Source organism: Crocuta crocuta, unplaced genomic scaffold (assembly GCF_008692635.1).
Source record: "Crocuta crocuta isolate KB4526 unplaced genomic scaffold, BGI_CrCroc_1.0 scaffold256, whole genome shotgun sequence".
Taxonomy (NCBI): domain Eukaryota; kingdom Metazoa; phylum Chordata; class Mammalia; order Carnivora; family Hyaenidae; genus Crocuta; species Crocuta crocuta.
This window is the reverse complement of record NW_027530999.1, coordinates 934,253-957,453: the sequence shown is the minus strand read 5'-3', so window position 1 is coordinate 957,453 and position 23,201 is coordinate 934,253. Positions and strand designations below refer to the sequence as shown.

At 34.6% G+C, this 23,201-nt stretch overlaps 1 protein-coding gene and 1 pseudogene across 2 annotated transcripts in view; both read right to left on the bottom strand.

The window, feature by feature from the left end:
• PEX5L (peroxisomal biogenesis factor 5 like) overlaps window positions 1–23,201 on the bottom strand; it is a 228,478-nt gene that overhangs the window by 187,211 nt on the left and 18,066 nt on the right. The gene's annotated exons all lie outside the window — the stretch shown is intronic.
• LOC144236929 (U2 spliceosomal RNA) lies at window positions 19,556–19,641 on the bottom strand (annotated as a pseudogene).

Sequence of the window (23,201 nt, the reverse complement as noted above, 5' to 3'; positions counted from 1 at the left end):
ACTGTCTATTATTAGCTAATATCTTTCTCTCCCTCCTTCTCTTCCTTCCTTCCTCCTCTCTTTTTTCCTCTCCATCCTCAACCTCCCCTCCCTTTCTCTTGCCCTCTTCCTCTCTCCCTCCTTCCTTTTCTTCCATCCCTCTTCTAACAGGTTGAGTGGACAGTGTATAAGCACTATGAGGTCTTTCTAGCAAAGATGGTAAGACTCACCAAAGATGTCTCAGAGACCCAATCTTGAAGTTAAAAAATTTTTTTGACCGGGATTTAAAAATAGAACCTGGTGAGAAGCAATTCTTGCTGTGTCAACTTTTAGAAGGCTGTACTGAGAAAACCCAGCAGAGCTTTATTTTAAGAAGACCCTGAATGGCTTAGCTGCAGTTCATGGATACATCAAAACATCCCCTTGACGGTTCGCTTTCCTGTGAACCTAAAACCAAGCAACATGAAGAGTTCTGGCCTAACATCTCCCTTACAAAAAGCCCCTAACTCAGGTGCTGCTGTCAAGTAACTGGAGCAGAACCCCAGCAGCGAGCCTTGGTTGCTAACCCTTTTCAAGTTCATCTCTTTGTTAAATCTACTTTTAACACAAACTGGATTTTTATAGTATGTTTCAGGGATGGTGCAAAATATTAAGGATACAGAGAAAGAATGACTACAGATGGTGGATTTGGAAAGTAAGCAGTGAAGGACTTTGGTCTTGTCAATATCTGGGTCCTAGCCTTGTTTTTATCACTTTTTTCCCCTAAAGGGCCAATTATCTCAACTCTTTTGAGCTGTTTTTCCATTTTCAAAGTTGGGCTTTGTACCAGATGATCTTTGATGTTGCTAATTCTATTATTTCTTTTTAAACTATTGGCAAGTCACTTAATTAGTAACAGTGATTAAGAAACAGGAAAATTGTTAATTAAAGAAAGAGGCTAAGCCTAATAAAATATAACATTAATTCAAATACTGAGGGGGAGTTAGTGCCTTCTACAAGCTGCTTCATACAGTTCCTTCATTTCTGCAAAATCAGTATTTCCTAACCAACTAGAAGGGCCGCAACAAGCTTGAGTTTGCATTCTAATGCAACAAATAAAAGCAGTTGAAATTTGATGTGAAAATATGTTTCTCAAGAAGGAATATGTTGGTGCTCAATTGTCTTTACGTGTATGTGTAAATACCTGCTCAGAAAAACTAATCAGGCCACTAAGGTATAGAATTCACTGAAGAGAGTGAAAAGTGGAGACACAAATGTATTTAGGAGCCAAATCACTGGTAACAAGCCTGAATGAAGATATCAGCAAGAGGAATGAAATTTCCATGGTCTGGCAAGTTGGTGTTTATATATGCATAAACTTGAATGCATATTCTTTGTGCTATTTTGGAGATTCTTTACTGAAAAAAATCAGTAAAATACCATTATCAAGATAAAAATTTAAAAGACAGACATATTATGTCACGAAGAATGGAGGATGGACTTGGAATACTTTTTCTGGCATTGGTCTTGGAACTGAATGAATTCACTGACATTTTTTTTNTTTTTTTTTTGCACAGGTCTCCAACAAAATCAACAACTCAGTGGTAGGAATACATTTTAGGCTGTGGAAGAGAACTAAGTTGCCTGACTACATCCACTACATGCAGCCAGGGACCATAGCTCATACTTGCCTTATCTGTCCAACTAGCACTGACTGTAGTTTCTGATACAGAGCAGACACTCAATTAAAATTAAAAGTTGATTACTCGATGGATAAGGATCGGCATCCCCCCCACCCCCTTAAGTAGTACTGTTGTATTGATGAAACCAACTGAATTAATCTATACCAACCTGCCTTTCCATTCTTTGTTCTCTTCTCCACCATTGGACTAAAAGTTAAACTTTTAAAAAATGCATTCAAATTTTTAAAATCACTTCGAACAGTTATACTAATTTGTATGCTAATATTAATATTAAAGATGAAACAGTTGAATCACACAGAAAGGTTAAGTTGTTCAAAATAAAAATTAATAAAAAGTAGATAATGTATGTCCTTAAGCATATTCCATAATATTTTCCTCTGGGCTCATACATTCAATAAAGAAATATAAATGCACCCTTTCTGCCCTCACCTCTTAATTTCCTCCTTTATTTATCACGTTCCTAATATGTCTCAGTCACTATACAATACTCAGGTGACATAGAAATGGATTAGGCCAGTACCCTATGCTCCACAATCTCACTATCTAGATAAAACTATTTTCAAAAATTTCCCATTTCACTGTATTATCAGATTTTCATTAGTCATTACAGAATTACTTCTGGTGGTTACAATCTTTTAAAATGCAACCAAATCAATTTTAAGATTTGAGTTAAGCACATGTATTGTACTTGGCATTACAGCAAAGTAAAGTTTAAAGTACACTTTAAATTTCTGTAACATTCAGATCTGTATACCTCATGCGATATAAAATATTGTAAATATTTTACATTTGAATAGCACACTAGTGTTTACAAAATTCTTTTATCCGTATGTTTAATACTTATTGAACACTTTTAGTCATTTTGTTGTCATGATAACCCTAGGAAATAATAATAATAACTAATATTTATGATAGGCCAGGCTATTCTATTTTACATGCATTTATTCATCTAGTTCTCACTATAACCATCTGAGAACTTTATTACCTTCATATTATAGATGAGGAAACTGAGAAAAAAGAAGTACCTCTCCCAAAGAAAAGCCAGGGTTTGAATCTACACAAATGCCTAGGTCCCAATCCCAGAGATTCTAATACAATTGGTCTAGACTGGGTTTGGGCATCAGTATTTCTTTAAAAAGATAATTACTTAAATGAACTTCTCAGGTGATTCCAATGTGCAGCTGAAGGTAGAAAACTATGAATAAAGCCACTGTCCCTAACTAAGCAGTGCTTTACAATCAGAATAATCGCATTTCTGACTGATGTAAGAAATGATTAAATTTAGGGTGATCTAGATCAGTCTGTAGACCCCATGAAATCTGAGAGTCTACTGAATTAAGTAATTGGCTGAATTATATACAGCCGATTTATTAATGTCTGCAGCAGAGAAGTGAAGCACTGGGAAAAAGGGAGCTAATGGCCCATTAGCCCGGGTCTATAGACTCAGCTGCTCCATGCATTACAGCAGTCCAATAAAGTACAAACTGACACACTGAAATCCTTTTTGACACAAATTTGTAAATGTGAGGCTGTGCAGTTAAAGATTTCCTTCATTTTTTGCACCATAAGGTGTTGTCAAGTGTAATCAGCATTGTAGGCCTGGTTGGGGTAAAACTAAATCAGGTTGGCAGATCTGAATATTGGGGTTTGGAAACTTAGGTGGAATGCCAAAGCCTGATTGTGTGGGAAAAGGTTCCAGAGAGCACACAGAGAGGTAGTTATCATCAGGAAACACCAGAAGGACAACTGAACAGGCAAGGTTATGGATTCAGGGCTCAGATATGAGGCAGCCAAGATTTCCTGGAAATAAAGTGATTCTTATATGTTTCTTGTTTGAAGACCTGCGGCCAACTTTCAAAAATTTGCCTTTGCTAACTTTAAAACTTAGTAGTTTTGCATTCAGGGCCAATGGTTTTTTTGTTGTTGTTGTTATTGTTTTGTTTTTAAAATATGATATAGTGAGGGAGTTTACCTTAATTATATATCACTGCAGAATAAGTGGACAGATCAGTGTATCCTAGACCAGCTTTGTCCAGAGGGCTAAGTGATATTTTCAGATTTCTTTGTCATGAACTTTGTGGATAAACCACTTACTAAACATCAGAGCAACTGAACTCTGGCTGCCCCAGTTTGAAGTGGCGCTGATGATCTAGATACGGCTTTCCATTTAAATATTAAATGGAAGCCAAGGGGTACCACAGATACCATTTATCCTCAAGCCATCATACTGTCCATAAATGAGGTGTCCCCATATCACAACATTTTAAATATTCTGAACTTTAATTCCCCCTATTCCACATTCTAACAAGATGGCATAATGCTATGAATAATTGCTCAAAGATCTTCATGTAAACACAACTTTTATGTAGTCATCTTAGCACAAAAACCAATATATTGGGTCTGGTATCATAAATGCATTCTTTAGCAAATCCTGGAAAGTGTAGATACTTTAATAGAATTATATAAACAATGACCACAATCTCCTAGGAGAGCATAATAACACCTAAAATGGAACTTTTTCTACTAGTCATTTGCTACTTGGAGGAGACCTTCTATATATATAAAATTTTCAAAAAATTTATTAAGTGCCTGCATGGTCCCAAGAACTCTGCTCAGCACTTTACTTACATTATTTCACTTAATTTTAACAACTTCCTGGGACTTTCAAGATACATTCTTTACTAATGAGGAAACAGAAGTAAAGGTACTGGGTCCATTTCCATGAGTTCTCTTGGCTAGTCAGTTTTAAAGTTGAAATGTAAATCCATTTGCTTAATTCCTGTCCTATAGCCTATTTTTCAGTCAAATTGTTTCTTTTCTTGTCATTCAGTTTTCAGAAGTCTTTATTTTTGGATAACAGTCCTTTACAAAGCTGTGTCTTTAGCCAGTATTTTCTCCCAGTCAATTGCTTCTTCTAAGACTCTTGACTTTATTTTTGGCAGAACAGAAGTTCTTAATTGTAATGAAATCCAGCTGATCAATTATTTATGATTTTGCCCATTTTTCTATTGAGTTTTTGATAGATACATAAATGATAAAAAAAGGGACTGTAATATATATATATAATTCTACAACTTGCTTTTTAATTTAATAGATCATGAGCTTCCTTCCTATAAATACATGTATGTTCACAATGTCATTTTCAATGGCTGTACAGTGTTACACAGTTTAACACTAGAGGTGGATATTTTGAGTTTTTATTAAGTTTTGTTGTCATTGTTCATAAAATAAGGCTTTAAACCATGTCCTTGTAGCTAAGCCTTTGTGTACATCCTTTGAATTGTGGTTGATAAATAACGTTAGTTACATTTCTTTTTCATTATGCTTTCAAGTAATGATGTGCAAATTTGATTTGAAAACATTAAGTTTTAATCATTTTAAATGAAATATTTTAAGCATATATTATATGTATGTAACTTGACATAAATACTTTAATGGATTCAAATCACATGTTTTATAGTCTAGTCTTTGTTTTATTATCTTGCATGCCTACATCTCCTGCTTCCCAATATATTTATATCACTCTACCCACTTCATGAATAATTAACAGTCATAGCCACAGTCATAGTCAAACACACATATTTGTAGGTAAATACACTTAATCATATTCATATATGCATTAGTTGGGATTGTCATTGTTTTATAAATAGTATGATATTATAGTTTCTTCTTTGTGTCTTATTTTTCTCTTACGTAAGTATCTCATAAACAATCACCTAAACCAACTTTTATAACTCTATTTAATTCTTTTTAGTGCTTGCATGTTATCCTGGGCATGGATGCCCATGCCTTTTTCAATCTTAAAAAAAAATTTTAATGTTTATTTTATTTTTGAGAAAGAGAGACGAGTGTGCGCAGGGGAGGGGGACAGAGAGGGGGAGACACAGAATGTGAAGCAGGCTCCTAGCTCTAACCTGTAAGCAAAGAGACTGACACAGAGCTTGAACTCACAAACCATGAGATCATGACCTGAGCCAAAGTCGGTGCTTAATGGACTGAGCCACCAAGGCACCCCTTCAATCTTTTTCAATGGGCATTTCACTTGGTTTCCTTTCTCTCTCAGTCCTGAACAATGCTGTAGTTAGCATCCTTGTGCATTTTTTTTTTCTTAAGTCTGGTTGTTTTTGTTCTGTAGAACAGATCTTAGGAGTAGGATTACTGAAAAGAGGAGTACACGTACTTTCAATTTTGAAATAGGTATTAACTGCTTTAAATTTTTTTCTTGGACTGCTGGACGTAAAGTGATGTCTTTCATTACATTTCCCTGTCAGGTCACTTGAACATCTTTTCATGTTTGTTGTCTGCCCATTGGAGTTTCTCCCCTAGAAAAGCCCCACTTGTATCTTTTCTCCAATTGTTAGCTGGGTTGGTGGCCTGTTTACTGGCAATTTCTGAGAACTTTTTGCATAGTATGGCTATTAACCCTTTGGGAACTGTTGCAAATATTTCTCCAAACCTGTATTTGTCTATCAAATGTCTATCTTCTTTGGTGCATATTCTTAATTTTTCAACAAAAAATATATTTACTTCAGTTTCAACTGCTGAAGGTCAGCTCTCCTAGAATTGTGGAGACTACCTAACAAAGGGTTTTATAACAGAAGACTGAGATAATAGCAAACATAATAAAACTCTTCATTTAAGAAAAATTTCACAAGTATTGTCGGTAGTCTTGCTAAATCAGGTAACAATTGCAATAGCAATACAGAATGTCCCATAAGAGATCTAAATGATCTTAAATTTTCAGAGCATGTGAAATCTGGAGGGGATCCTAAATGTTATTTTTATACAGATCCTGATTCATTTCACAGGCCAGGAAACTATGATAGATGAGACCAAAGAGTTTCCCTTTTCAAATAGAGAAAAGAGTGATATAAATCTAATCCATTCTGGGTTATTCACGGAGATGTAAACTGACACAATTCAGGTGAGAATTTGGGGCTTGGCTTCAAATACCCTATTGAGAATTTTCTAAATAAAGCCAGAAGTCTTAGCAGTTCTGTAAACAAGTTGATTCAGAAAACTGTCTCCAAAGGGAGCTTAGCTCACTCTATTCTATCATGCGAAACACAAAAACATCTGTGTCTTAATCCATTATTAGAACAATCTGTACTATCCCCTGTGCTTAAAGGACCGTCTTATTTCTGTGGCCTCCGACTGTGCACTAAAAATAAAAACAAATACAACCCCCCCAAACTGCCATACATTAAAAAAAATGTTTATTTATTTTTGAGAGAGAATGAGAGTGCAAGCAGGAGAGGGGCAGAGAGACACACACACAGAATCCAAAGCAGCACCAGGCTCTGAGCTGTCAGCACAGAGCCTGATGCTGAGCTCGAACTCATGACTGTAAGATCATGATCTGAGCCAAAATCAAGAGTCAGATGCTTAACCAACTTAGCCACCCAGGTACCCGGATACATTTTAATACCAAACTGCAGCAAGGAAGATAGAATTATTTGATCAAATTTACATTGTTTATATTTTAATGTATCCAAACTTATGTACACTCAGAAATTATATTTGTATGTCTTTATTATTTGAAACATTTAATGAAAATATAAACTTCAAAAAAAAATGGAAACTTTTCATATCTAGAAGCTCCAGAGGACTCAGATCTTTGATTCAAGTTTAACTGTGGCACAATTGTTTTTCTATTTCGATGATAGTTTTATATATTTTACATAAAAATGTGAATTTAAACTAAAAGTTCCTAAGAAGAACAAAAGGCAAATAAATAATAGTTACATCTTACCAATTGCTCCTTAAACTACTTTGGCTCCCTTTGATTACTAACATGATATTATAAGAGTAATTAAATTTCTTAATATCTAGCATAAATCTGTTGTGCAAATAAGTGAAGAAGACACAATCATGATTTGAATTTACAAATGAGGTATGTGTGGTAATGCTCTAGTAAGTGCTACTGACCACTGCTTTTATCCCCATCAATATCTCCCTTGACTGTCTATACAGGGACTCTTAGATTTTTCCCTTCATCTGACAATTTCAGTTATGAAGAGAGTGCTATTTGAAATAGCCCTTCCAACTTCAAAGCAATATTATTTGAATAGTAAGAGTTTAGAAAGGTCATTCTATAACTTATTTTTTGCTCTTAAATGGAATAAAAATGGTTGGAAAATTAAATCCTGAACACTTTACCAGTAGATTTCTATGGTCTTCAAACTTAATACTTCTAGAGATGTTTATTGCTAACTGTATATATGTCCAAATTTAGTAAAAGCATTTCAGATTACATTTTCACAGTTTTATATTCACAGCACAGGGAAGCCAAATTCATTTTTTAGTTACTAAGAATATTTACTGTATGGTTACCTTTTGGTAAAATTTGGAGAGAAGATAGATAGGAGACTCAAACTGCAAATGAAACTTTTTTGTCAAGCTAAAGGGAGCTATACCTAGTTCATAAAATATTGAAATAGTGTCCAAAATAACTGGGTATATTAATATGAATGAAAATGATATCAACTATATACAGGGACCCAAACAAATACCAAACAAAATGAAATGGAAACTTGCTAGTGAGTTATCTAACTTGTTGATTTTTTGCAGAGGTTCAAAATCTTGTTGTATCAGAACTACCTAGATTTTTGTTAAAAATGACATTCCTAGGTTGTACCCAAGATATGCTGAAGTCAAATCCCTGGGATGTGGCCAAGGGAGCTGTGCTTTCAAAAGCACTCCAGATGGACTCACGTTTGAACATCACTGACTTTGACAAAGCAGAGTATCTAGTTGACCTTGATCTGAATCACTCTATAAGAATTTGAATTAAGGAAATGCAAAATACAGACTAGAATTACAGTTTAGGAATTTCACATGAATCCAACTAGTGAAAATTTGCTTAACATTTTATAAATGCAGTATCTAGAATATATTAAAGTAACTTTATGAAATCTGCCAAAAGCTTTTAAAGATTTTTAAAATAAAATTTAGCTCATGCCATATTTTTCTTATTGTGTTAATGTTTAAGCATAAGACACTAACTTTTTTTTCACAATATATATAGCAGGAGGGTATAATTTTTCTGATTGGAAGAAAAATCATGTTTTAAAAATAGACATCAAGAATGGTGAAATTTTAACAAATTACCATGCATTAAATTACTACTTCTTAGAATAGAAAAATAAAATTGAAAATAACTAAGTGTAAATGAATTGATGAGTCCTTAATTTACTCCTAGCACAGGCATGCATGCTTTCCTTTCTTATCTGTTCAAAATTGAAATTTTTATAAATGTGACATGTGACTATTAGACATGCAATATGTAGACATAAGGGCATCCATCTTTTCATGTTTATCTTTGGGAAGTTTCCTGTTATTGTTATTAATTCAAACTTATTCAATACGACTTCAATCAAGCGACACAAACATTTGCCAAGTTTTCCCTTGAAGTGATACTCATTAATGGATTCATTGCTTTCAGGTTGTTCTGTGCTTCATCCTTAAGTAATTAACAAAACCTCTCTGCTTTAATTGCTAATCCTCCCCTTAATGGCAGTCTATGACATTTTTAATTAATTAGTTTAGCAACCTAATTTCCATTCATATCAAGGTCTTACATTCTCTTCACCACTTCCTTCCTTATTTATTCATTATTTTTGTTACAAGTGTACATTAACCCAACCCCTGCAGTAGTAAGCAAACCTGCAAGGTCAAAAGGGTGTCCTAAGCCTGTGAGAGATAAACATGCTATTTTTTTTTTTTTCTTAAGTACCAAAGTTAGGGGAAGAGGAATGAGGGCCACTCGGAAGAACACAGAGAGTGAAAATGAACCCTTAAATCATATTTACTAATGACGAGACTCTTTTGGTACCATTCTCTGACTTTTTGACTCAGCTCAAAAGCTGATTTTTAGAATAGTATGTTTCACTAATTTGTTTGCATACTGCGGATTAATCAAATAATTGCAGAAATTTAACTTCATTTCATGGTGTATAAACAATGTTGATGGGTAAATGATGATTTTACTCATCATTGTTGTTTCCAATTGGTTAAGAGAATTTCCAGTTTTTAAATAATTTATTTTTTTTCCCATTCATCAGAGTTTAACCTTTATGTACTAGGCTCTCTTCTCCATATTTTGGTCACAAAACAGGGTCTTTGATTAGATCATTTCTGTATGCCTGGCCTTATATAGTAAGTGCTCAATAAATGCTTGTTTACGCCAATGGTTCTCCACAGGAGGTGATTTTTGCTCCCTGCCCCAGGTACATTTGGTGATGTCCAGAGATAGTTTTGATCGTCAGAACAGGGAGGGTGCTACTGGCATCTAGTGGGTGGACAAGAGGGATGCTACTAAACATCTAGAACACACAAGGCAGCTCCTGAAAACACAAAATTATCCAGTCTAAACTGTGAATAGTACTGATGTTGAGAAACTAGTTGACTTTCTATATGATTTATCCACTGAGAAAAGATAACAACTTTAGTCTAAGGCAAAACTGAATGACAGGTGTGGCCTATTAGATGACTCAAGAACTAATACTTCTCCTAGTTCACTTACATTTAAGGCAACTGCAATTTAAAATACGGGTACAACATATTTTTCGGCTAACTTCTTTCTCACCTAGTATCAATCTTATACTTTTACTGTATAAAACTGTCATTTCATTTAAAAACTGTAATAATATGCTCTTTTCATCTGTGCTCTATGCCATTGCCAACTGGGTTTTCTTGTGTACATTTTGTGGCATTAATTGTCATTAATTTTGTGTGATTCATGAAATATTAAAAAAATTTAAGAACTACTCCTTTTTAATTATTTATTTTTTTAAAATTTTTTTAATGTTTTATTTATTTCTAGGAGAAAGAGAGAGAGAGAGAGACAGCGTGAGCAGGGGAAGGTCAGAGAGAGAGGGAGTTACAGACTCTGAAACAGGCTCCAGGCTCTGAGCTGGTAGTCAACACAGAGCCCGACGCGGGGCTCGAACCCACGAACCGTGAGATCATGACCTAAGCGAAAGTCGGACGCTTAACCAACTAAGCCACCCAGGCGCCCCAAGAACTACTCCTTTTTAATCTCCCCTGTGAAATGCCTTAAGTAATACAAGAGAATTGGTAAGGGGTCATAGAAAAGGTGCTGGCTAATAGGAGACTTGTGTTCAATACGAGGTTCTTCACTGATTAGCTTATGTGGTCTTGGGCAAAATGTGCCATTTAAATGAGATGAAAAAGTGACACCCTCACAGGTCCTGCCACAGTAAAAGACTGCATCCACCCACAGCATCTTTCCTTCCTTCCCATCAATACTCTGTGAACTGATGCAACTAATACATCTTGATGGGGCGCCTGGGTGGCTTAGTCGGTTAAGCGTCCGACTGTCGCTTAGGTCATGATCTCGCGGTTCGTGGGTTCGAGCCCCGCGTTGGGCTCTGTGCTGACTGCCAGCTCAGAGCCTGGAGCCTGTTTCAGCCTGTGACTCCCTCTCTCTCTGACCCTCCCCTGCTCACGCTGTCTCTCTCTCTCTCCTAAAAAAAATAAATAAAACATTAAAAAAAAATTTCCTTGACAATCTCCACCTAAAAAAACATTAGTTGTCAATTATAGTGTATTATTGATATCACATCATGATGTTTCTAAAAATTCTCTGTGAAATAAAACTTCAAAAGCAAAGTTGGATTAAGAGTTGCTTCATACCTTTTTGTTGATGAGAGAAAAGCTTTTCAACATTAATGGTGATTTAGCTATTCAGAGCAGGTGGCTTCATTACCTTAAAAGGAGTCAAATTACACTAATTACGGAAAAGGGCAGTGTAAGCTATATTGTAAGAAAACAGTAGCATCCTCCCCTGAGAAGATGACCTGGGGAAATGCATGTGACTTATGGTCACTAAGATACTTAATAATTCAGAAGTTGCCAAGCATTTTGATAATGTGACCCTCTCCTTCCCATATTTTACCATCATAGAGAATTGCAAAGAGCATTGTTTAGTAGGTCTTTGTGATAATTTAAGTGAATTTAAAGGAAATAGAATGTTAGATTTTGAATGCAAATAAGGTATAGTTTGCTAATAGTCTTTTACTCCTCTTTATTGAATGATAAGACTCAATTAGTGAATGATCCCTCCCTCCCTCTTTCATCCTTTTCTTCCTTCTCCTTTTCTTTTATCCTTTTCAGAGAAATGACCCCAGAACACATTTACAGGACTATTTTTAGAGGCACCTGGGTGGCTCAGTCAGTTAAGTGTCTGAATCTTGGTTTCCACTTGGGTCATGATCTCACAGTGATCTTGTGGTTTGTGAGTTCAAACCCTGTGTCAGGCTCTGTGATGATGGTGCGGAGCCTGCTTGGGATTCTCTCTCTGCCCCTCTCCTGCTTGCACATGTTCTCTCTCTCAAAATAAATTAATAAACTTTTAAAAAGGGCTATTTTATAAACTTTAGAAGACTAAAAAATGTAAGAGTTTTTTGAAGATAGAAAGCAACCAGGAGTTGAACTTTGCAAGGTAAGAATGATGAGTATAGCTTTTTAGCACTACCTAAGAAGAAACCATAAAATTCAGTATCTAACTTGGCAGCTGGATCACTTATAGAAGTAAAACAAACATGCTCTCTTAATTTTATTTTCTCCTCTTATCATCTCATGGCAATTTGCCTCATGGAAGGGAATCATGGATCCTAAAATAACTTAATCCTTAATGGCTTTATATCCATCACCTTCATGGTAATCCCATTTGTCCCAGGTTTGGTAAATTGCTCCTCACAGAGTAGTGATACAATCTGTAATTAGACTTTTAAAAACTACTCTGAGATGAGCATGGAAGAAGAGGATTCTTTATTTATTTGTAAATGTTATGATAATAAACAGACTATTTGCTTTATCCAAATTTTAATGCTAGCATCTATCAACCATGATCTATTTAGGGTTACTTGAACACTGGCATAAAACAATATTCAATTAAGTAAAGTATTTCTGTATAATCTTTTTATGAGAAAGAGGCAAATGATCTCTTTTTCCCATTATCTTTCACAACAAACTGATAATAGAGATTTCATTTAAAACAGATAAGTAAATAAGTAAAAGGAAAGCAACAACCCCAAACTGGTAGTTTTATCTGAAAGTCAGTGTGAGTTAAGCCTGGTATCTTCCTAAGAAAGATTATATGCTTATAGCACTCAGCAGGGAAAATTGGTGTATACAATGTTGACCCTGGTTCAGGCACTATAAAAAGAGGGTNTGGATGTGGGGGGGGGGAGGGGCATGGAGGAGGACACTTGTGGGGATGAGCACTGAGTGTTATGTGGAAACTAATTTGACAATAAACTATTAAAAAAAAAAGAGGGTTAAATTGTATTTTATTTTATGTTTGACATACTTTATTTAATAAGGCAAGGACATATTTAATAGACAAAAGATTTCAACAATGAGGAGAAAAAAATACAAAGGTTAATGGTCCTTATTTTATGAAATAGATATTATGCAAGAGAATGATAAATTCCAGTATATTGAATATATAATATACATATGAAGAATAAATTAAATTACCTATAATAATCTTTAAAAATTTTTTTTAATGTTTACTCTTGAGAGAGAGAGAGACAGACAGTATGAACGGGGAGGGGCTGAATAAGAGGGAGACACAGAATCTGAAGCAGGCTCCAGGCTCTGAGCTGTCAGCACAGAACCCAGTGTGGGGCTTGAACTCACTGAGTCCGAGATCATGATCTGAGCCGAAGTCGGATGCTTAACCAACTGAGCCACCCAGGTGTCCTTATGATAATCCTTTTGAATGTTTTTATTTTAGCAAATATTTCCTGATTTTATATAATCAGGCTATTCTTTGAGATAGAGTTAATTTTAAAACATATCTCTCTGAAGAACACTAAAAAAATCAAGTATTCATTCCATGAACTAAAAAGAATTGCATTCACAATTATGTTACAATTACAAATTTTTTTAATTATTTAGCAAGCCTCAGTAAGAAATTGCAAATGCTTCTCAATTGGGCTTTCTGTAGTCTTCAGAGCAGTACTTTTTTCTAGATTATTTTCATTTTAGGAAAACGATCAGTTTTGTTCTTTTGAATAAGTTAGTATTTATTTTTATATAATTAAACATGCATGAATTCTCTTATACAAATACAAAACTATAAATGATTGTTTTTTAATTAAGAAAATGCACAACAATGTACTATCTATAATAGATTTAGTAATTTTAAATGTTAATTTAATGCTAAAATACTACTGTTAAAGGTTAACTTAATGTACCACCTATTAGTATAAGTCCCGATGTGTGTGCATGCAGGTATGTGTTCAAAACTCTCAATACTTTAATTTTTCTTCCAATTAGGTCTTGGTAAATCAAAATGAACATTTTTTTGGATAACAACAATAGATAAGGTTAAGTTTTACTATGTTTAAAATTCTTAATTTTATCACAAAGATATTCCTTAGATCCATGTCTTAATCTTTATCATTTTATTTAATTTAAAAATATTTATTTATTTATTTTGAGAGTGGGGGAAGGGAAGAGAGAGAGAGAGAGAGAGAGAGAGAGAATCCCAAGCAGGCTCAATGCTGTCAGTGCAGAGCCCCACATGGGGCTTAATCCCACAAACTGTGAGATTATGATCTGAACCAATATCAAGAGTTGGATGCTTAACCAACTGAGCCACCCAGGTGCCCCAATCTTTATCATTTTAATACTTATTTCTCATAATTTTAGATCACTTGTGACTGAGACAATTAGTTTTGACTTTACCTGGGGAACTATAAAGAACTTCATTCCCAGAGAGAATTAAGTTCAATAATGTATATGACATGTTTAGTAGAATGCCTCATATATTCTATAAAATTTGGCTATCATGATTATTATTCATACACCAGGTAGAAAATATAATTGGTACTTCACAGTTTCTAGAGGATATTCACCTCCACTTATGGAAAGAATAGTCCAGGAAAATGACTAAAAAATTAATAACTATTGTGTTATGGATGATTTTGTATTTATTTCTATCTTTCTTTATTATCCACATTTTCTACAATGAGCAGGTAAGACTTTCATGATAAAAAAATAAAAAAAATAAAATCTCAATTTTGTAATTGCATTTTAACTTCTGTTGAATTTGTTTATTAGCACATCTGTTTATCATATTCCATTGTGAACTGCCAGAACTGTAAGTGTGGACTAATGGCATCGAGAAATTGTAGCATCATCAAATGGGAAACGTGACAACGCATCCAAGCTTATGCCCTTGAAGAGTCTGAGAGCAGACTGATAATTCATCAAATGTGTTTTATGTTTTCTGTGATGTGTCAGCAGATGTCTCTTAGGAAACTATGGGAGAAGGGAACCATTCTCCTGAATTCTGTGCTTCAACTAAGGGACAATGTACACAACTTAAGTGCCAAGAAAAGGCAAAGAAAGGAGACCCAAAATTCCCAAATTACAGGCGTGCAGAGTTCGTACTTTAATTAAAACTTTAAAAACAAGGTAAGAGGTTATATCCTACAGAAAGTATGTCAGAAATTTAAATCTGGGAACTTGTTAAAAAAAACCTATACAAGATAACAGAAGGTAGTCCGGCTTAACTAAAGTTACACTCTTAAGTCACATAAGGATAGTCTTAAAAATGCACAATAAAAAGTGTGCTCTATCTTATATGTACTTAGTGAAAAATAAGGCTAGTATCTTTCCATTAATTTTTTTTTTCTTCTGGCAAGGAAAAAACTCAATCGTCCTGCTGATCCTGGATTATTATGGTGATTTTGATCTTGCAATTATAGCTATTTCACCAAAGTCTCTTACTTCATTTTTATACTGTACTTACCATAAGATGCACACTACATCTAAACATCAGTGTATTGTTTTCGTTATTTTTCAACTATTTTTTTCAGTGCCCACACAGAGCATAATCGCAAATAAAGTACATTCCTTTCAAGCAAGAAATCCACAAGGTGAACACAAATAACAATAACCAACTTATTAAAGTGCTGTGAGAAAGGAAAGGGATTCAGGGTAGAGAGGGCTTTGTCTTCCTTTTTACCAGGGCCTTAGTGAAATCCTTTGCTGACAGATGAGTTGGTTTTGTAAACCCCTTGAGGACAGGACCATACTTCATTTATCTTTGCATCTTTTACTGCTAACACTCTGGAAAATGCTTGAAACATGGTTGTTTAATAATAGTGTACACAAAGTGGGTAGACTCTGGAGCCAGATTTTCTGGACTCAAATCCTACCTTTGTCAAATCAGAGAATGAGCTACTGGAGTTTAATTATAACTTACAGGAAACTTGTTTTCTCCAAAATAAAAGTTTTTAAATCCAAAATCTACAAAGAACTTATCAAACTCAAAACCCCCAAAACAAATAATCCAGTGAAGAAATGGGCAAAAGACATGAACAGAGACTTTTCCAAAGAAGACATACATATGGGTAACAGACACATGAAAAGATGCTCAACATCACTCATCATCAGAGTAATACAAATCAAAGCCACATTGAGATACCACCTCACACCTCTCAGAATGGCTAAAATTAACAGCTCAGGAAACAACAGGTGTTGGTGACAATGTGAAGAAAGGGGAACTCTTTCGCACTGATGGCGGGAATGTAAACTGGTGCAGCCACGCTGGAAAACAGTACGGAGGTTCCTCAAAAAATTAAAAGTAGAACTACCCTACGACCCAGCAACCGCACTACTGGGTATTTATCCAAAGAATACAAAATGCTGAATCAAAGGAACACATGCACCCCAATGTTTATAGCAGCACTATCAACAATAGCTAAATTATGGAAAGAACCCAAATGTCCATCGAACGATGAATGGATAAAGATGTGAGATATATACAATGGAATATTACTTGGTATCCAAAAAATGAAAAAATGAAATCTTGCCATTGGCAACAACATGGATGGAACTAGAATGTATTTTTTTCAAGTTTATTTACTTTGAGACAGCACAAGTGAGGGAGGGGCAGAGACAGAGGGTGACAGAGAATCCCAAGCAGGCTCCACTGTAAGTGCAGAGCCCAATGTAGGGCTTGAACCCACAAAGCCATGAGAACATGACCTGAGCCAAAATCAAGAGTCAGAAGCTTACCTGACTGAGTCATCCAAGCTCCCCAAGAATGTATTATGCTAAGTGAAGTAAGTCAGTCAGAGAAAGATAAATATCATATGATTTCACTCATATGTGGAATTTAAGAAATAAAACAGATGAACATAGGGGAAGGGAAGGAAAAATAAGATAAAAGCAGAGAGAGAGGGAAACCATAAGAGACTCTTAAACAGAGAGAACAGACTGAGGTTTGTTGGAGGGGTGTTGGGTGTGGTGATGAGCTAAATGGGTGATGGGCATTAAGAAGGGCACTTGTTGGGACAAGCACTGGGTGTTATATGTTAGTGATGAATCACTAAACTTTACTCCTGAAACCATTATTACAATCCTTGTTAATTAAATTGAATTTAAATAAATTTGTTTTTATAAAAGAAAATAATAGAACAACAGGAAAACAACAAAAAAATTTAATTCTGATGTAATGTTATATGCTATCAGTTCTCAGTATAATGGAAGAATGGTAAGAATTAGCATCATTCATGGTACAAACATTCATTTGTCTCACATAGCAAGATTTTCTTTTTTTTTTAATTTTTTTTTAATGTTTTATTTATTTCTAGGAGAGAGAGAGAGACAGCGTGAGCAGGGGAGGGTCAGAGAGAGAGGGATTCACAGACTAAAACAGGCTCCAGGCTCTGAGCTGGCAGTCAGCACAGAGCCCGACGCGGGGCTCGAACCCACGAACCGCGAGATCATGACCTAAGCGAAAGTCGGACGCTTAACCGACTAAGCCACCCAGGCGCCCCTCACATAGCAAGATTTTCTTAAAGCGATCATAATTCTGTATTATTAAAAATCAAATCAAAGCAACATCCCTGATGGCTTAGTTTACTGATCCAGAATTTCAGAGTTGGAGGTCCTCTCAGACCATGCTGTATGTTAATCTCCTCACTATACAGGTGAGAAAGCCAAATTATAGAGAGATCCCAAGTTAGAAAAATGGAGGCAGTGATGGCAGTTTTGAAATTAATTGTCTGGACTTTTGTCTTGACACATACTAGGCACTCAATCAATGTATAATGAATAAATAAAAGAGTAAAAGTGGAATGAAAATCAACATGTGAAATTACAGGAAAATATAATGGGGGTATTTGGACTTAAATTTATAAAGACAGAAAAATAATAGCTAATAGTAATTTAGGCAAAAACAAATGGGCATGACTACTTTAAGGAAAAAAACATTTCTTTCCATACAAAGGAAAAAGTAAATGCTATTACTACTACCACCACCAACAGAACATGAAATATTCCATCTTTTTTAGTTTAATTCTGTCCTTCATTTTATTCTGGTATCTCAATCTTATCTCAAGGAAAATGTGGCAGGTCATACCATGGAGAAGAATGACTTTGATGGATTGTTAGATAATAGGATTCAAAGTTTTATATAAATCCTTGCTGCTATCTCTAATGTTTAAGTTAGCATCTGATTAACTAAATGTCAGCTCAATGCTATAAAATATTTTTTATATCTATATTTATTTCTCTATGTGAATAAGATCCTACTGCTGTCTTTAAGGATTTTCTAATTTAAAATAGATGAGACTTGAAAGGTGCTTACATGGAACTTCTATCCCCAAGGGACCTTTAATTGTGCTGTTTAATTTGTCCTTGAATGTATCTGCTAGGTTTATCTGTGCAAGGATGAACAACATAGAAAATTCTTATTGGTTTCTCTCTTGAAAGAAGTAGATTTATACTACCAGAGCTACTGGATCTGGGTTTAGCTCAGGAAGTGATGTGTTTTTGGCCTTGACCTTCACCTCCAAGGTGAATGATGTTGAGCTTTCAAGGACTCAGAAGATTGCTGATACATTTTTATCACTTTCAGAATGTAAATGCTGTATGTAGTTTTAAAGTATTATTCTTAAATGTTGCTATTTATTATTTTGGTTGATTTATTTGCATCAATATCTGAATGTTTTTATAATGTAAATAATTTTGGACTTAGTGTCTGAGTTGTTTGCTTTGCTAATCAATACACCTAAATCGATAATCTGGAAACACAGAGCATTACTGATTCATTACATCAAATATTTAACTTAAAATATTATTATTAAAATTTTTATTATAAAAAGAGTGAGTAATGTTCAGTAACCTGTTATATCTGTATATGAAGCTATATTTTCAGAGTGAAATTTTATACTGGGTTAACTTCTATAAAAGATTCTCTCTAGTGGCTAAATTGCTTTGTTAGGATAAAAGGAAAAATGATCTGTTTATAGGTTTGAGTCTAAGTTTTTGTTATGAAAGATATCAGGAAAACCACTATGCCACAATATTTTTGACTTATGAATAGCTTTAAGTGGCCATTTACCAAACTTAAATGTTTACCTATCCCCAGACAGAAATATCTTTCAGGATTTTCTCTCTGGTTTGGGAAAGGGACATTTTCCCTCACATAACATCTAGGCTATGAAGTAACTCTGAAAAAAAGAATATATGGATTACTGATTCAAGCCCCAGAATGCCTTCACACGTTTCTCTCCCTTTATACATTCTTAAAATATATGTTAAAGCTGTGGTCAGTGTGAACAATGTGAAAAGCTGCCATTTTCAATAGAGGAATTTTTATAAAAACGTATCTATTTGTCTTGAGACTATTTTTTGATACTTAATTCAATATATTGTATATACAGTTTATTAATCTACTCTCAAACTGAGTGTACTATCTATGTAAGTTCTGCACTACTGAGCCATATTTTTAAATACTCATTTTCTACATACTCCACAATTATTTTGCCTTGTGAAAATTCTTTGTTTTCTTATTTTATTTAAATCAGATCTTTGTATATGCAAGTTTTCTTGTGTCTTTTCAGATAAAGTTTATATTCCCTCATGAGCGGGATTTTAAAGATTTGTTTCTATACTACACTTGATCTTAGCCAAAAGGCCGAGAAGCGATAAAAGATTTGTTTCTATAAAAAGAGAACATGCTGAAAAATATTTGATAATAAATGAATGGGTGAGGGGGCATTTACTTCCATCAACAAAACTTGGATATGCATCTTGCAGAAAAGATTTAGGTACAGAGAAGGGAATCAGGATTCAAAATAAAGAAAAAGTAAGATGAAGAATGAGGACTCAGGTTGGGTGGATATCAGATATGCAGAAGAGATCTATTTCTTATTCTGCTCTGTGTTTCTCAGATTTTATTTTAGCACCCACAGTTTGGAAATCAGATAAGCTTTCCTGGGAGTGTAGCCAGAAAGTAAATTGGATTTCGGCGATTTATATTTATTATGGTTGTATAGTGTGTCAGGTGCTGAATGGAACATATATATTACATGAGAATGTCCTTTACCTCTAAAGGTAGTGATCTGAGTTTGCACCTGTATATTGTATTCCTGGTATGAATAAACAATACATTAATTGTTATTATGACTAGCTTTATACTTTCAAATTTTTCTATCCATTGGTAGGTCTGCTAACCTTATTATTGAGTGGGCTGGAACCAATATGGGCAGTGTGAAGCTCATGCAAGCACATTGGAAGGCTAGTCCTGCCTTTATCACTAACCAGTTATAACTGACAATTACCAGAAATGGCAAGGGACTAATAATCTGTGCCTCAGTTAGTGATATGACCTGTCCTTCTGACTTGACCATAGTATTGTGAATGTAAACTATGATATCAATCAGAACATGATTTTATTCTTTTTTAGTAAAAAGTTCTGTTTAAAAACAATGCAAACATTTGCAACTGTGCAGTTATTTCCAAACCTCCCTTTTGTTTGGTCTGTTTTTAGGTAGGCGGAAAAGAGATTCTGTTGGCCTGGGGACCTTGTTACAGTAACAGGAGATTGGCTGCTGCTCTGAAAAGCAGCATTCCAATTCACAGAAGGCTTGAAGCACAACAGTTAGACAGTTCCCAACAAGCCTGTCATCCATGCCTGCCTCTCCTGTTTGGTGACATCCAGTTGCTATGCTTCTCAAAGGGCTCCCCCTGCCTCTGGGATGGCTCGCGGAGACTGTTGCAAAAATTCAGTTTGTTCTGGTTGTCAGGGAGATTCATTGTGATCCAGAACAGTAGGGCTGGGGTTTCCAGACTACTCTAGTAGAGGCATTTTAGAGCCACAGAGATCACTGCAACCAATTACATTTTACAGTCATGTGTAAATAGTCAATATGTAGAAAGCATTTCTTTTAGCTCTATGTATTGGGGTCTATTTTAATTGTGTGCATGGGGTGAGAAATAAGAGAGAAGAAGTGACAAATAATTTTTTTCATTACTAAGTGGGATAGCAATGAACAAACTCTGGAAGAGTCATGGAATGGTTCAAATAGGCTATTTTAGGTCATATGGAATCATAGTTGGGAATAAAGTCAAGAATTTGAACCCGAAAGTCTCTGTGTTTTTAGAATACAAGTGTGATTTAAGTATACCTCCTACTTGATCAAGTTTTTTTTGGTTCTCAAATACAATCAATATTAGTAATTTTCACTGCCCTGAGATATTAAATTTGCTAGCTTCCTATAAAAGGGAGCTCCTGGCTCTGGTTAAAGTTTTAGTTTCTGGCCTTTATTTTTGACTTACCAGGTTGCCTTATTTTGAATTTTCAAAAAGGCAATTTTAGTGATATAAGATGGAAACATGGCTTTAGGATCTAGTTTCTCATTTCTATTTATAATCATATTTGCTCCTCTAATTCTCTATAAATGGGTATGTCAAAGACAGTTTATAGATGAGCTACATCAGATGAGCAGTACAACCATACTTACATTTCTTTAGGGTTCATAGAGGAAATCAGAAGGACGAAAGGGCATAGAAATACTTCTTACTGCAACCAACTTATTCCATTATTTAGTTTGAAGGTTTAATTTCCCATCATGATAATCTTATTGTAGAGTTTTTAAAAAGTGCTAGTCACTATCTTAATGAGACACTCCATGTTAATTAAATACTGTGAACAACCCATTTTCACCCTCAATAATATAAGGGTATTTCTTAAACAGAGAATCTAATATTAGAATTCGGCAACAAATCTGTGTTCTTATTATCAAGAGTCAGAAATCAATCAGGCTTTTGTATGACTTATTGCATGCTTTAATTTTCTATTTTGAGATGCTCAGAAAGGTTAAGAAATGTGTCCAGAGTCACACAGATAGGGAATATAACTTGAATTAATACCTCACTCAAAATTTTCCCCTGTCTATGAAAACCATTAGGAAAATGTGAAAGTCATCTACTCAGCCAAATAATGCCATGATATTCATTTCACTCATAATTCATGGAGATGACTAACAGATGATTATCATTTCATATAATAAGTAAATCATGTAATTAAAAGAAAATCTAAACCCACATGACAAAATATTATAACTAAGTAGGGAAAAAAGGTAAATATAGTATTGGTTTAATGTTATGGTAAGGTATATCATAGTTTTTCTCCCTAAAATCAAATTTCATATATATACATTTTTATACGATAAATTCTACATATAATTTATCGAACTTGCTTTTTTATTGCATTAAAATATTTAAAAATGCTAATTTACTAAATTTTGGTTTAGAATAATAAAATAATAGTAGTGGGGAAAGATAAAGATTAAGATTCTATTTGGTACATGAGAAAACTGGACTCTCAGAGATTCAAAGGTGTTCCCCAAATCCTATAGTAGTTAGAGCAAAAGAGGCCTGGGATTCAGTTTTTTGGCCCACTGGCTCATTTTATTTGGTTTCTCACAGTTGCCTCACCCCTTTTCACTCATCAGACAGAAATCTGAATGCATTACTCAGGATTAATGATTTTTAAAGGAAATACAGCCATACTTTGAAAATCTTGCATACTTGGTTGCATAACCTAGCAATGAAGTGAGTCAAATGAATTTTTTGGTTTCACAGTACATATAAAATTTATGTTTACATTATACTGTAGTCTATTAAGTATGTAGTAAATAGAATTGTCTAAGAAAAAAATGTACATACTTTAATTAAAAATACTTTATTGCTAAAAATGTTAACCATCATCTGAGCTTTCAGCAAGTCATAATCTTTTTGCTGATGGAGGGTTTTGTCTTGATGCTGGTGGCTGCTGACTGATCAGGGTGATCATTGCTGAAGGTTGGAGGGGCTGTGGCAATTTCTTAAAGTAAGACAATAATGAAGTTTCCTACATTGATTGACCCCTTTTTTATGAACAATTCCTCTGTGCCATGCAATGCTGTTTGACAGCATTTTACCAACTGTAGAACTTCTTTCAAAATTGGAGTCAATAATCTCAAACTCTGCTGCTGCTTTATCAATGAAGTATATGTAGTATTCTTAAGCCCTTCATTATCATTTTAACAATCTTCACAACATCTTCACCAGGAGTAGATTCCATCTCAAGAAACCACTTTCTCTGTACATCCATAGGAAGCAACTCCTCATCTGTTAAAGTTTTATCATGAGATTGTAGCAATTCAGTTGCACCTTCAGATTTCACTTCTAATTCTATTTCTCTTGCTGTTGCTACCACATCTG